This window comes from Octopus sinensis, linkage group LG3, assembly GCF_006345805.1.
Source record: "Octopus sinensis linkage group LG3, ASM634580v1, whole genome shotgun sequence".
NCBI classification, from domain to species: domain Eukaryota; kingdom Metazoa; phylum Mollusca; class Cephalopoda; order Octopoda; family Octopodidae; genus Octopus; species Octopus sinensis.
In genome coordinates, this window is record NC_042999.1 from 40,877,511 (window position 1) to 40,894,873 (window position 17,363).

The 17,363-nt window shown below is 37.8% G+C and overlaps 1 long non-coding RNA gene across 1 annotated transcript; it reads right to left on the bottom strand.

The window, feature by feature from the left end:
• Nucleotides 1-585: 585 nt before the first annotated feature.
• LOC118762730 lies at nucleotides 586-16,748 on the bottom strand. The gene is made up of 3 exons (XR_004998481.1): nucleotides 16,612-16,748; nucleotides 16,121-16,124; nucleotides 586-597 (listed from the first exon to the last, which is right to left on the bottom strand). It is a non-coding gene; the product is annotated as an uncharacterized LOC118762730 (long non-coding RNA).
• Between the last annotated feature and the right edge of the window lie 615 nt (nucleotides 16,749-17,363).

Here is a 17,363-nt window from a genome sequence, read left to right on the forward strand (position 1 = left end):
CTAGTAGAAAGGAATTATTAAAGTTGAAATAGTGTGATACACTGACATATACACTTATTGTTTTAGATATATTAATTTTAGGGAGACACCTTATTTCAATTAAAGTGTATTTTATATATATATATATATACATACTAGTAGATGCACCCAGCGTTGCCTGGGAATGAAATTTTTCCTTATATATTGGAAGAAAAATGCAAAATATGTTGTATAGAAATTTGTTATTCAAAATTCAATTTATTCTTCAATTGGGATATAATCTATTCTTTAACTGGGAAATCAATTTTGAACTCATAATAGAAAATAATAATAACAATAATAATAATAATAATAATAATATTAATAATAATGATAATAATAATAATAATAATAATAATAATAATAATAATAATAATAATGATAATAATATTGATGATGATAATAATAATAATAATAATAATAATAATAATAATAATAATAATAATAATAATAAGAAGAAGAAGAAGAAGAAGAAGAAAAATAAACGAAAATAACAAAATTTACCACTTTTATATGAAAGGAGATAAATTCTATCACACATGAAGGAAATTACGTAAGAGCTTCTGGGTAAACAACATTCTTTGTTTTCTGGTTTGGAGCATAGACAAATAAGTTTTGCAAACTACCAGCCATGGAGCAACCAACATAAAGGTGATCATGAGAAAAGCAAGCCAGTAGATTTCAAAGACTGGCCTTTAGCTTTACTAATTGACATTGCAAACAAAATCGTGCTGGGACTTGTGCTTATTTGAACTCAAATAGCATGACTGTTGGTTTGATTGGAATACTTAGAATGAAAGTCTCTTACCCAGAGGCACATCCATTGATAATGGTAGCTTCTGACATACTAGATGGTAATGTCTTCACAATCAACCTTGACCCATTGCATAATTTAGGGGAATCTAAATTTCTTAGAAGCATTATTGAGACTCCTGCCTTCAGAAAAAGACTTATGTGGAGGAATTCCAGGTGGCTCAAGAGAATTAAGGAATTCTGTTGGGTAATGGACAGCTTGATTTTCATCAAGGACTGAATCAACTGATTTATACTGTTGAAATCTTATTCATTAATTCAAGGTTAGTCCTTGCTACTGTCTCTTTTTTTTTTTTTTTTTTGAGCAAGAATTGTCTTTTCACATAACCATTTATATGAATTATAATCATTAGTAAGTCTGAAAATACCATTATTCAATTCAGCTGGGGAATTCACCATGAGAGCAATATGAGCCAAACTGATATCACCATTCCCATGAAATGGTACTTTCCTATTTCCTAATTGGAGGAGCCAGGTTGAAAACTGTTTTGCACATTGGTCTCCATGTCATAAAGTTTCCTAATAAAACCCCTCCCATAGATTTATTGTTGCCTCTGATGTTCTGTAAGGTCTTACCAAGAGCTTCCATTGCACCTTTATGTGACATGGCGCATTCATCCCAAATGATAAGGTGGCATTGGTACAACACTTCTGCTGAACCTGAATCTTTGCTTATGTTACAAATTGGAATGTCATTTGTGACTAGGTTTAGTAGTAATTTTAAAGCCAAATGAGCTGTTCGTCCTCCTGGAAGAACGGTTGTAGCAAAGCGCGGCAAAGGTACTGCAACGGCAAGTGGAGGCACAATGGCCGAATGGTTAAGGCAGCGGACTCGCGGTCGGAGGATCGTGGTTTCGATTCCCAGACCGGACGTTGTATGAGTTTATTGAATGAAAACACCTAAAGCTCTACGAGGCTCTGGCAGGGGGTGGTGGCGACCCCTTCTGTACTCTTTCGCCCCAACTTTCTCTCAGTCTTTCTTCCTGTTTCTTGTCCCCGACTTCCTACGCCACCGCTGAGTCTGGATGTGCATTCATCCATCCGTCGATGCTCTTGGTGTCGGGGCTTGACCTGTTTTCTCTTCTGCGGGTCTTACGAATAGCAAAAGGACCACGATTCGGACTTCTCCCACTGCGAGCTCTGGGACGAAGACCGCTTCGCTCAACAGCAACAGCAACAACATCTACAGCAATTCTTTTTTGTTACCATATCTTGGAGAGAAGCAATGTTACAAATGTATTGCCTGTGTCACCAAGAGCATCAAAAAAGTAAATTCCTCTGCTTTTTTCTGGTGATTGTGGAACGCCGCACGCACGCAAAACACACACACACATACACACAGATACATATATGTACAATATCAAACATCAGATGAAATGGATGTGTGTGTGAGAGAGAGAGAGAGGGAGTTAGTGAGAGAGCGAGTGTAGGGGTGTTTTGTCATGTATACATAAATATATATGCATACATCTTTTTTTCTCTGTATGTGTGCGTGTGTGTGTGAGAGAGAGAGAAAGAGAGATAGAGAGTGCCACTTAGACATTTCTTTCTCTCTCTCTCTCTCTCACACACACACCCACCAGGAACGTTGTCTACAAAGAAGTCCTGAAATTACACTTTTGAACCAACCACAGATACACACACAGAGAAAAAGATGTATGCATATGTATTTATGTATAGACATATACATAACAACACACCCAATCACTAACACACGCACAGACATACACAGACATGCATAAATGTATACAAACGTACATGAAAAAAAACACAGGTTTGCGTGTGTGGCTCACTGCAAATACATAGAGCTGAAAATACAGCGTACAAAGAGAAAATAAATATAAGAACTTTACGGAAATTAACGAAGTGTGCGAGTTCAGAACGAAATAAATCGTGGTGTGTGTGTGTGAGAGACAGAGAGAACATAGCAAGCAAGGAATGAGATATACATGGAATGAAAAAAATTGTATAAATAAAAGCACGTTAAAAAACTATCTTGTACCGAATATTTAAATTTGTGAACTTCGTAAATATTTTTTTCAGTAATTTATCGTAGTGGTTTACAAATAAAGATCGACTGGCTCAATCACCCTTGGTACGATTCTAAAACTTCTGAGAAAAGGATAGAGGTAACTGAGATCGGCATTAATTTCTGACTGATAGTGATCAAACATTTTGTTGATCCGAAGACTAGATCTATGCAAACCTGATTTATGCTCAGAACATAAACGAACCTACGTAAATATCTCTTGCTTTATTTATCGTTGACGCTCGATTGAACAAAAAGAATCTAAATTTAAAAAAAGCAAAATCACCCTCGTCGGGATTTGAGCTCGGAACACAAAGACCCAGAATAATTGCCGCATCGCGTTTGTATACCACTCTTTGTTACACGCACACACACACAGTAATTTATTTCTTTATTGTCCACAAGAAGCTAAGCATAGATGGGACAAACAAGGACAGACAAAGGGATTAAGTCGATAACATCGACGCCAGTGCGTAGCTGGTACTAATTTAATCGACCCAAAAAGGATGAAAGGCAAAGTCGACCTCGGCGGAATTTGAGCTCAGAACGTAGCGACAGACGAAATACCTATTTCTTTACTATCCACAAGGGGCCAAACACAGAGAGGACAAACAAACAGATTAAGTCGATTATATCGACCCAGTGCGTAACTGGTACTTATTTAATCGACCCCGAAAGAATGTCAGGCAAAGTCGACCTCGGCGGAGTTTGAACTCAGAACGTAGCGACAGACGAAATACCGCTAAGCATTTCGTCCGGCCTGCTAACGATTACTAATTTTTTATCATCCATTAGGACATACATTAAAAGAGAGAGTGAGAGACTCCACCGTTTCTACGTCAATACCGAAAGTTGACATTGAGAAACTCTTTTAAAGAAGTGAATCATAAATATAAAGCAATACTCATTTACTCTTTTACTTGTTTTTAATCATTTGACTGCGGCCATGCTGGGGCACTGCCTTTAATCGAGCAACTCGACCACGGGACTTATTCTTTTGTAAGCCCAGTACTTATTCTATCGGTCTCTTTTTGCCGAACCGCTAAGTAACGGGGACATAAACACACCAGCATCGGTTGTCAAGCAATGCTAGGGGGACAAACACACACACACACCTATATATATACATATATACGACGGGCTTCTTTCAGTTTCCGCCTACCAAATCCACTCACAAGGCTTTGGTCGGCCCGAGGCTATAGTAGAAGACACTTGCCCAAGGTGCCACGCAGTGGGACTGAACCGGGAACCATGTGGTTGGTAAACAAGCTACTTACCACAAAGAGCCTATTATTTGTCCGAGGTCAAATTATTCATGCATCACAAGAATGGGAATAATTAGTGAAGCCGATTTCACGTGAAAGGTGAATACACACATATTTCTATCTAGATGAGGTGCAATGGCACAGTGGTTAGGGCAGCGGACTCGCAGCGATAGGATCGCGGTTTCGATTCCCAGGCCGGGCGTTGTGAGTGTTTATTGAGCGAAAACACCTAAGGATCCACGAGGCTCCGGTAGGGAGTGTTGACGATCCCTGCTGTACTCTTTCGCCAAAACTTTCTCTCACGCATTCTTCTGTTGGCCTGCTCGCCTAGCCAGCGGGGTGGCGTCATTTGAAAGCTAAAACAATGCGAAGCGCATTGTGACCAGCGATGTGTAGCAACATCTGATAGCCTGGTCGGTCACAGTGATCACGGTGATATATTAGATATGTGTGTATATATATATATATATATATATATATATATATATATATATATATGCGTGTGTGTGTGTAATAAAGAAAGCAAAATACAAAACAAAAATAATAGTGTTCAGCATGTTGGCGACAGGAATTTCTGTCAAAGAGACATGGTTAAACAAAGTTGTACATCATCTCCCTGTTTTTCTCACATATCCACTCTTTCTCTCTCTTTTATTATTACTCCCATTGCCACCGTCATACTACTACTTTTAATAACACATCATTAACTCTCCTTAAATTTCTTTGTCTCTCTTTCTCTCCCTCTCTTTTTCTCTGACTCTCTCTATCTATCTCCTCCACCGCCCTCACCATCTCTATGCCTACTGCTACTCTCACCCCATCATGAGGAATAGTAGGTGTGTCGTTGAATAGTGAGAGGTGGGGGGGTCTAAGTGCGACACACAGAAATTAGTTTTCGTACTTATTAGATAGATATATAGATAGACAAACAGACAGACAGGCATACAGACAGACAGACAGACAGACAGGCAGACAGACAGACAGACAGACAGACAGATAGATAGATAGATAGATAGATAGATAGATAGATAGATATAGACATAGATAGTTAGGCAGAAGTAATAGAGTGACTCAAGGTCTGAAAGTCTTGTGCGTTGGCACTTATCGAAGTCACATTTTGAGTTCTATTTTTTCCCGTTTGCTTCATATATATATTATATATATATATATATATATAATATATAATATATATATATATATATATATATATATGATCCAGCGTATATATGTATCCATGACTTTATGAACATATATGTGTATGCGTGTATATGTGGTTGTATATCTAACAATTAGTTAATTCCCAGAGAAAAGTTTATAATCGTGTGTGTGTCGGTGTAAAGAAAAGGATAACTTCGAAGGTTCAACTTGCTTACCTTTATCAAAATTATGCTTTATGTCTTTTTGTTTTGTTTTTTTTTACTTTATGTAGGTTTTTTTCCCTCATTTTTGCCTGGTTATATATTTGGACATGTACACACATGCATACATACATAGCTACATACACATGTAATTCCATATTTTCGCCCACCTCTCTCTTCCTTTTTATAGACAGATATACAATGAGAGAGACAAATACACGATGAGTTTAAGTGCAGTTTACCAACTTTACCAAGTGCCTAATATGTGTGTGGCGTTGTGAGACTGAAACTAATACCACGTGATTTAGTAGCAATATTTTCAACCCTGCAGCTATACATATACCTATTTCTTTACTACCCACAAGGGGCTAAACACAGAGAGGACAAACGGATTAAGTCGATAATATCGACCCCAGTGCGTAACTGGCCCTTAATTTATCGACCCCAAAAGGATGAAAGGCAAAGTCGACCTCGGCGGAATTTGAACTCAGAACGTAGCGGCAGACAAGACAAAATACTGCTAAGCATTTCGCCCGACGTGCTAACGATTCTGCCAGCTCGCCGCCCTGCAGCTATACATATACATTTATGTTGCATTTTGGTCTCAGAACATTTCATAATGTCCTGCAAAAGTCAGTTATTTTATTATAAAACATATTTAATAATTTTTTTCCATTACAAACTGACTCACTCAATTGTCTTCTGTCTTTTTTTAAAATTATTTATCGAACTCTTTCAGTTTGAATTGTGACGATAATGTCCTATTGTACTATATGCAACCCGAGAAACAGTTATTTCTTTGCTTTTTTACGAATATGTAAACCTACCACCATAATTCATATTCGTAAACTATTTTCAAATATAGTTATGTTTATATAACGATATTTTATATAGTAACTATATAGTTGTATAGTCACTCTGAAGGCGGAAACTTAGTAGAGCTGGTAGAAGTTTGGACAGAATATCTCAACTCATGCTTTCTGCATTGAAATACTACGTGGTTAACATTGCTTTTCACCCTTCCGGGGACGATAAAAAATGAACCAGTCCTGGAATGTAGATTAGCAGAATTCTCAGAGCGTCGTGCAGGATAACTTGCGGTAATTATTTCGGCTCTATACATTCTGAGTTTGAATTACGTCCCTCATGAATAATGGTGACACGTCTCACACGAATTGCGGCCGACAGAAAATCAGCAACTGAAAAACTAATGGACGTTTCCTTGGTTCAATTACAAAGATCGACTGGCTCAATCACCCTTGGTACAATTCTAAAACTTCTGAGAAAAGGATAGAGTTAACTGAGATCGGCATCAATTTCTGATTGAGCAAAATCACCCTCGTTGGGATTTGAGCTCGGAACACAAAAACCCAGAATAATTGCCGCGTCGCGTTTGTGTACCACTCTTTGTGACACGCACACACACACACATTAATTTATTTCTTTATTGCCCATAAGGAGCTAAACATAGAGGGAACAAACAAGGACAGACAAAGGGATTAAGTCGATTACATCGACTCCAGTGCGTAAGTGGCACTAATTTAATCGACCCGAAAGGAAGAAAGGCAAAGTCGACCTCTGCGGAATTTGAACTCAGAATGTAGCGGCAGACGAAATACATATTTCTTTACTACTCACAAGGGGCCAAATACAGAGAGGACAGACAAACGGATTAAGTCGATTATATCGACCCCAGTGCGTAACTGGTACTTATTTAATCGACCCCAAAAGGATGAAAGGCAAAGTCGACCTCGGCGGAATTTGAACTCAGAACGTAGCGACAGACGAAATACCGCTAAGCATTTCGTCCGGCCTGCTAACGATTACTAATTTTTTATCATCCATTAGGACATACATAGAAGGGACAGCACAATGAAATCGAATGATTTTACATGAAATGCGATTGGGGTCCTTTAACAAAATTCTAAATACATATAATTATGCTCATAACTCAAAATCTCGACGTGCTATAGCAATTCTGAGTTTAGATTCGGAATCAGCGTATTCGATTTAGTTTGGTACAGCACCATTTGTTAGGGTAGCAGACAATATTTTTTTCTTTTTGTTTATTTTTTAAAATTATTTTTTACCCAGTGTAATTAGTACTCTTCACTTCGCCTCTTTTGGAGTTGATAGAGCGTCGGGAAAAGCATGCAAAGATCTAATTCTTTTTAATCCTAATTCAAATACTGCTGGTATTAATTTCGCTTTTCATATGAAAGATTTCAATAAAAGTTACAATGAATACAGACGGTTATATGGAAGCGACTACACTCCACTACTTCAAATGTTTGGTTTTGAATTTGCGTGAGTAAAACAAAAATGACTTCTTTCTTTTTTTTTTACTTTTAGTTTTTATACCGCAAAATATTTTGTTTTACAGATATATCAAGTTAGATTTTCAAGAATGCACCTAAAAGCGTATACTGAAAAATCTTCATTGAGATTAGCGCAGGAGTGGTTGTGCTGTAAGAAACCTTGTAAATGTATTTGGTAGAAAGAAACCGTAAGAAGCCCGTCATATTCATACATGTATATAGTGAGTGTGTGTGTGTGTGCGCGCGCGTTACAGTACAGGGATCTTAGAATTACAACGGAAGATATTCGCACAGACATAGATCTTGGGCTTGTTTTCAATTTTGTACAACGCTCTGTAAGTAGAGTATGATCAAAGACGGTTCATTTATTGAGTGACGACGGAAGGATAAAGGGTGACGTTCACATTTCGTGAATTTGACCTCAGAGCGCAGCGGTCTGGAACTGATATTCCAACGGATGTTATTCGATGCTTCAGTGACCCAGGCAACTCATCTCCCCCCCCTTCTCTTTCTCTCTCTCTCTCATATATATAAATATACACACACAGAAGCACATAAAGACATAGGTGTCTAGTACAAAAATTGAAAAATCACAAGGACGAGGTACAAAAACAAACAAACCGGGTTTATTAGGTTTACGTTCAGGAAAATTAGATGTCTTTAATGTTTCAAGCATACGCTCTTCTTTGGAAAGGATAGATCAGGAGAGAGAAGAAATAGAAACGTACAAATGTATCGCAATTAGTTGGTCACTGCATACACACACACAGAGGATTTTTCAAAACAGTTTGTAATATATCGTTGTAACCCTCACGGCTCTTATAAAATCTATTATTATTATTATTGTTGTTGTTGTCGTTGTCGTTGTCGTCGTCATCTAACAGCTAATTGATTTCTAAATACTTCTACTCTGTAGGGTGTGGCTTCGGTCAGCGCTTGGTGCAGACCATCGTCACACGTATGCACATAAACGGTTAAGTTTATCCTCATGTATCTTTTACTGCTATCAGCTAACTAATTGCTTTAGTGTTCAGCCATTAATACACTTTGATACAAATCTAATATATCAAATGGAATAAACAATGTCGTAATTATTTACGAAGTTGAAGATAATTTCGGGAAATCGAAGTAACGTCTTATGACTTGGGATGGTCATAACGCCAAATTTTGTTTCAACACACGAACTGACATCAAAAATCTTGCAAACCAAATGCAAAATCGTTTTATAACGATTTTCAAGACAAAAATGTCTGTATTTTCGAGATGAAATTACCTCGGCCTGCTAATAATAGTAACCTCAAATTACTACTGTCTTAGAAGAGAAAGAAAACCTTGCATATTGCACTTTTGCATATCGCATATCTGAATAATACACAAGTTGGAGGGGGGGTATTTTATTACAGATTTACTCAATCAAGACTGACCTGAATCTGAACAACAAAAATATATAATGATCAGAATCCTTATATCGTTTTTGATTGTCCTATTTTTGTTTGGACAAAGTAGATTACAACTAACTTCTCATGAAAATGACTGATTCGCCTGTTTGTTATATTTCGTTTAAACAACTAAATATTTGAACCCTGAGCAGAACAAGTCTTAGAAGCATCACTTAGGTGAAAAATACGATGCTTTCACAAGGTTGGGAGTGAAATAATATAAGTGCTAAAATACTATCAGACCGTATCGTATGCACATCTCTTTTATATATATATATTAAAAAATGGTACATTAATACGATATATAGGGAAGTATAATGTTTGTCCATTTATTATTGTTTCTCTCGCTTCCTCACTCTCTCTTATACTTACCGTAAAATCGATTATTAAGTAAGTACATAAACAAAATATAAAGTATTGTCGAGTCGTCCTGAACGCCTTGAGATTTCCATCACAGATTAAAAGCCCTTTCGTTGTGTTTACATGAAAAAAAGGCGATAAACATTAAAGTCACAATATCCCATTTTCCTCTCACTGATAACCTAATTGAAGAGCCGGAATACTTCCCAAAACTTCGCAACAAAGAAAAAAAAAGGTGAGAGTGGATATAAGAAGAATATATTTCCTTACAACAATCGTTTAGTATGAAAAAAGTATTTGCAGAAAGATAGTAATAAAGTGTAGAACTGCCTTATCAAAAATCAGTACAACCTCGTAACTATCTTGTTTTTGGTTCTGTGTACAAGGAAGGTAGTACCTTATTCTACGAGGTACAACCCTCTACGATAGACATAATGCCTCAAATTTTGGAGTGGCGTTTAGTCGTTTCAATCGATCTCAATGCTCAACTGGTAATTATTTGAACGGCGGAATTTGAACACTAAAACAGAACCGGAAGAAGTGCCGTTAAGTATTTGATATATTTTACTCTTTCACTTGTTTCAGTCAGTTGACTGCGGCCTTGCTGGAGCACCACCTTTAGTCGAGCAAATCGACCCCAGGACTTATTCTTTGTAAGCCTAGTACTTATTCTATCGGTCTCTTTTGTCGAACCACTAAGTTACGCGGACGTAAACACACCACCATCGGTTGTCAAGTGATATTGGGACACACACACACACACACACACACATATATATATATATACATACATATGTATATACGACGGGCTTCTTTCAGTTTCCCTCTACCAAATCCACTCCCAAGGCTTTGGTCGGCCAGAAGCTATAGCAGAAGACACTTGCCCAAGGTGCCACGCAGTGGTTCTGAACCCGGTACCATGTGGTTCGTAAGCAAGCTACTTACCACACAGCCACTCCTGCGCCTATAAACGATATGTTAACGATTCTTACAGCTCGCCACTTTAGCAAAACCTCATTATACCAAATGTCATTTTTAAAGATGATACGGTGTAATTCAAGGGAGACAGATGCCGTCTGTTAATCTTTTTCAAATGCAGCCAAAGATGAGTTTACTTTCATCAGTCTGGTGTTAGAAAAGACGTATACTAGTCAAGTATATAATCTATTATATTGAATATACCATATCTAATCCCGAAATTTGCACTTTTTTTTAATCTTTTCAAAAAACGCAAAATTTAATACACAAAAATAAGGGTGCATCATGTCAGAGTTTTAGTCTGCGGTAAAATGTCTTTTATGGCACTTAGTTACGTCCCTTTAAATTCTTAGTTCAAATACCATTTAGGTCGACCTTTCCTTTCATCCTTACAGGATCGATAAAATAACTATCAGCCAAGTACTGAAAGTCAATTTAATCGATTCTACTCTGACACATAATTTATGGTTTTGTGCTGGGAATCAATATTAAACAAGTGTAATGTTAGGAAAACAAATAAATAAAATAAATGAATAAAATAAATAAAAAAGATGGAGACTGAGCAATATACAGGATTAGTTCTAGATTCGGTTTCGATGGCTAATTGAAGAACATTCACTTCGCTAAAACCGTAAATGCGAGAATGCAGATGGCCTGGTCGATAGAATATCGGAAATCTCTCCGACATGTTTGTGGTCTGTATCGCATCAAGGTCACTGCGTTTTAGGCATGGCAAATATACTTAAGTTGTTATGAGAAGATCAACAAGCTCCGAATATGTTCTTGTTGTTATTGCTGCTTTGTATGTGTGTGTGTGTGTCTGTGCAGCAGTTGTTGCATAGACACAGTTCAAACCAGATAGTATAGATCTGTGTACAATGATATCCTGGTCTAAGTCAGCTTCCTCTTCGTATTTTTAGAAATACATTATTCAATATATCTTTATTTAATTCAATCGTGGATCATTTGAGATGACTATGACTGTCGTTTCTAGAAGATAGAATGACCATGTAGGGGCTCTCTTTATGTGGTCAATCGATTATCTCATTTTCGCAAATATCACCGCTGTAGTTGGTATTCGCGGATTGGCTATTTGGTGAAAAAGATCGTTTCATAGAGGTGGCGAGCTGGCAGAAACGTTAGCACGCCGTGCGAAATGTTTCGCGATATTTCGTCTGCCGTTACGTTCTGAGTTCAGATTCCGCCGAGGTCGACTTTGCCTTTCATCTTCCGGGGTCGATTAAATAAGTACCAGTTACAAACTAGGGTCGATATAATCGAATTAATCCGTTTGTCTGTCCTGGTTTATCTTCTCTGTGTTTAGCCCCTTGTGGGTAGTAAAGAAATAGGTATTTCGTCTGTCGCTACGTTCTGAGCTCAAATTTCGCCGAGGTCGACTTTGCCTGTCATCCTTTCGGGGTCGATTAAATAAGTACCAGTTACGCACTGGGATCGATGTTATCGACTTAGTCCCTTTGTCTGTCCTAGTTTGTGTCCTCTATGTTTAGCCCCTTGTGGGCAATAAAGAAATAAGAAGCTCGTTTCATAACCACGCAATTCCAGGTTCGATCCCTGTGCGTAGTATTTTGAGCAAAACAATTTAGCTATAGCTTAGGATTGTTGTATACCTTGCTAATGAAAATGAGTGCATGGAAACTGAATAGAAGCCTTTCGGGTGCATTCATCCTGTAATTCAACATGTACCACCTTATCACGTTCCGTCATACAGATTTGAATGAGAATTACTTTAAAGGTACAAGTGTGATTGAAATATTAAATCACATATTAAATCGACAGTAGATAATTCAATTGATTGAACTAGGGAATCTGCGTAGTCAAACGACGGAGATCCACTGTAAAGCAGTGACAGTACAATGAGATTCACAACTGGTTTGCTTACTTGAATATTCAGTTCATGTGACTCAGTGGTTAGAGAGATGAGCTCACAGTCATGAGGTAGGGTGTTCGATTTCCGAAACGGCTTGTGTGCTGTGTTCTTGGGTAAGACACTTTATTTCACGTTGCCCCAGTTCACTCAGCTTAGAAATTAGTTGTGACGTCATTGGTGCCAAGTTGTGTTGGCCTTTGCCTTTCCCTTGGATAATATTGTTGGCGTATAGAGGGGACGCTGGTATGCATGGTTGACTGCTGGTTTCCTATAAAACAACCTTGCTCGGACTGGTGCCTCGGTGGGTAACTTTCTAGTTGCAATCCCATGGTCATTCGTAACAGAAGGGGGCATTTAGCCATTACCTTTATTGTAAAAGGAAATTTTCCTTTCTGGGTTTCTTTTAAGGAAAGCGGGTGATGGCGTTGTGAGAGGCGGAAGGACGGAAGTAATGATTTTTCAGGGGCTTCGCAACTGGTGAAAAGAAGGGAGGAAGTTATCGTCAAGCTGAAAACTTGGTTCAAAAACTTGCAACAGAATAGTCTCCGCTACAGGTACCCATCGATAAGGTATTGATATCAAACCAAGAAAAGTATTAAATCGGGCATTGGAGGAGGTGGGCATCAACAGCCTCTGGAAAATTTGATCGACATAAGATTACTGTAAGAAGACATATGCTGTGAGGTCGAATACGAAATCACATCGTTGCAAAGCAGTCGTCTCAACAACACAGCCATATATCAACATGTGAAAGGTCATTCAACGTTATACACAGAACATAACTGTGTCCAACATAGATCCTTACTTGTATGGATAGGAGCGTAAGAGAAAACCCAATCTTTTACGTGTTTCAGTAGTTTGACTGCAGCCATGCAAGAACAAGACATTGTGGAGTTTTGTCGAATAAGTCGACTCCTGTATTTTGTTTTAAAGTCTGATTAGTATTTATTCGGCTCCCTTTGGAGGTAATGTTACGGTGTCGTAAACAAACTAACACCGGTTGTCAAGCGGTGTGGGGACAAGCATACACATATGTGTGTGTGATTATTGCCGACGGGATTCTAAACAGTTTCGGCCTACCAAATTTACTCACAAAGCATTGATCGACCTGGAACTATAGTAGAATATTTAAACAAGGTGCCGCGCTGTGGGACTGAACCCGAAGAAATTTGGTTGCAAAGTACCATGCCTGTGTTGTTATTTTATATTTTTTTTATCAGTTCCAGACATGGATCCCACAAATTTCTGTGACTCGAATGAGATTATTTCATTTTAAATTCATTCGTAAAAAGAATGAGCGTCACAGCATCACTTTCACGGCGATTCTGAAACCTCCAAGCTAATCAAAAGAAATTGATATTTTAATTTCATTAAGCTGCGGGCGGCATTGACAATCTTGTTTGCAGTGAACCGAAACTGCAGTCTGGTTTCAAACCCTAGGTGGTCGTACTTGATTTGCGTCGCTAATCAAAACCGATATTTATTTATTCATTTATTTATTTAATTTGTATCATAATTGGTGGACAATGGCAACGTTGGTTATTGGTTTCCAACAAACTAATCACAGGTTCACTGCATTTCTGATATACACAACGGAAATATTCCTATCCCTATTGTCTCTTTATCTCTCTCTCTCTCTCTCTCTCTCTCTCTCTCTCTCACTAACTCCATCTCTTCCTTTATACTTTCCTCTGTTACTGTCTATTTCACTTATATTTAGTCTATCATATAAACTTACGCAGACATAATCTCAGAATGCAAACATACGCCAACACATATTCATGTTGAAGTACTTCATTTTGTGTATATGAACATAATATAGATAGATAGATAGTTTAATCTCTGTTTACATAGAGGCATAGGTTGTTACCGAACAAACACCAACGTTCACAGCTCCTGCAAATAAGCATAAAATCAGCTCAAATTTCATGTAATATGAGGGTGGAGACAAAAGAAAACGTCCCACGACAATCAACTGCATCCGAAAACTAATTTTTCCGCTCAACCGAGACAGCAATAACAAGTTATGAAACACATATGTGCTGAAATAACTGCAGCATCAATAGACTTCCTAGCCTCAAACACTCTACAGGAATGCGCACCATCTACAGTATGGACATATATGTCTCCGTTGTAATTAGTTGAAGAATTTAAAGTAATGCAGGCATATACAGAGTAATAAATACTGATGTTAGAACTGTCGCGCTACACATATTGCGCTGTATCACCGCATATCTTGGTTGGCAGTAGAATCCTTAACTCGGAGGAGGCATAGCAAAAGCGGGGTGGGAGGAACGTATTCGACTGGATTGTTGTTTTACTCTTTTCCTTGTTTCAGTCATTTGACTGTGGCCATGCTGGAGCACCCCCTTTAGTCGAGCAAATCGACTCCTAGGACTTATTCTTTGTAAGCCTAGAGCTTATTCTATCGGTCTCTTTTGCCGAACCGCTAAGTTACGGGGACGGAAACACACCGCCGTCGGTTGTCAAGCGATGTTGGGGGGGGGACAAACACACACATACAGACATATACACACACATACATATATACATATATATGACGGGCTTCTTTCAGTTTCCGTCTACCAAATCCACTCACAAGGCTTTCGTCGGCCCGAGGCTATAGAAGAATACACTTGCCCAAGATGCCACGTAGTGAGACTGAACCCGGAACCATGTGGTTGGTAAGCAAGCTACCTACCCCGCAGCCACTCCTACGCCTATATGTTTATTTTTGCTAATTATCAGCCAATCATAGGATTGCTCGGTATGCTGATACACAACGACTATTTGTATTTTCGTTTAATTTAAATTGACACTTTATAATTCTGAAATTATTTTAAGTTCATTATGTTAATTACCCAGGCAGTTGAGGCAATATCGATTGAGCAATGGGACAGCCTTCGCATTATGATTTAAAATGTCGCCGAGTTCGAATTTGCTTTCATTGTTTCGAGGTTGATTAAATTGACTCATCTGCTTTCACCATTTACACGCTGTTTAAATTGACTCATTTGCCATTGTCCTAAATATTCTGGCCCTGTTACAATGAGAGAAATACATTAATATATTAAAACTAAAGGGCAGTAGATCAGAATCGTTAGAGTATCTGAAAAATGCTTTGCTCTTACGTCTTGATTTCAAATCCCGCTGAGGTCAGCTTTACCTTTCATTCTCTCAGAGTACATAAAATAATCAGAGTACATAAAATGCTTAGGGGCATTTCGTCCGACATTATGTTATGAGTTCGACTTTACATTTCATCTTTTCGGAGTCTAAAAAATAAGTTCCAGTTGAACACTGAAGTTGGTATAATTGACTGACACCCTCGCCCAAATTTAATGACCTTGTGCTAAAATTTGAAACCAGTATATACGAATATCTTTGAAGTGGTAGGAATACCCTCCGGGGTTGAATTCCAAAAACGAGGCTATCCTGATCCACATACGTTGGTACGTTTTCACCCTGATTACAATTCATAAACAATGATCAGTTTTAAGAAACTGTGATCAATTTTGTGCTCTGAGCTCTAAAATGAACAGGAAGATGCTGAACTTTTCAGAGATGTAAAATGCATGCTCCATGGCTCATGCAAACCATGCAATTCAGCAACTGAATACGTGGAGGGAATGCGTAAGCAATCGGATAAAACACCATGCTGCCACTTTCACTATCACAAAGAGCTCAGGATTGAAACTATAACTATACTTGATATCATCCCTTGAAGATCCCCTTCGGTCACAAATGACCATAGGATTGCACTAAGAAAGTTCGTCTTCGAAGTAGAAGTCCGGGCAAGGTTGATTGTAGAAGACCAACAGTTACCTATGCATACAAGTCTTATATTTTAAAATTCCACCTCCTTCCCCTTTTCAATACACTAATTACTTTTCCAGTTGAACAAACAAATATCTCGTACTTTCCATTTTACTTCTCATTCTTCTCCATTAACTTTTATATCTTATATTTTTATGAATTAATTATTGTTATATTTTAAATACTTTTCAAAATTTAATCATTTTTTTTTATTCATTATCACGATAATTTCATTCGTTATCACGATAAATTTATTCGCCTGGCCCATTTCTCTTTTCATAAAATGACATGATTTCAGTCGACCTAAAAGCATATTAATATCTACAGACTTACGAGGGAGTGGTGAAAAGTTCCTGGCTTTAAGGGTATTATAAAGGGCCTGGTTGGAGGCACAACCTACTGAGTTCTTTTACGGGGCTTATAAAAACTGAAGGACCGCTGCAATAATGCGTGAATCTGAGAGGGGAATATGACTAAAATCATTATTAACTGATCCTTCTGTATTTTCTTTTACCCAAGGCCAGGAAATTTTAAACATCCCTCGTATCTGTGATTAAAAATATTTCATCTGTGACCGTCTTACTTTTCTTTGAAAAAAATATCTGAAAAAAAAGAACGTTAGTGTAACTTTTAAAGAGATTTTGTAACTATTTCTAGGACATTGAGTGTTTGTGTAGAGCAAGTATGGTAAACTCTCTCCCGCAACTGACATTTCATTCACATTCAAATTTAAACATCGCGTTAATTAAGTTTCCCACGAACACCAAACGAAACGCAAACCAGCTCGAGCCTTTAAAGACAAAATCGGAAATTTAATCCAATTTGCATCTGAAAATTAAAGATTTCTTCTTTTTCTCAGCACATATGCACACACGATAAGTTCTTGCGCGCATGATATTCGATCCTGGTATTAAGAAATTTCCCCATTACTGGCGTTGAGGCTGTCTCATTAACTCAGCAAGTAGTAGTAGTAGTAGTAGTAGTTGCTGTTTTTGTTGTTTTTCTCTTGTTCAAGCAGACATAAGATCAAAGCATTCTAGCATTGACTATCGTGTGTTGTTAGACCATATATCCGGAACTA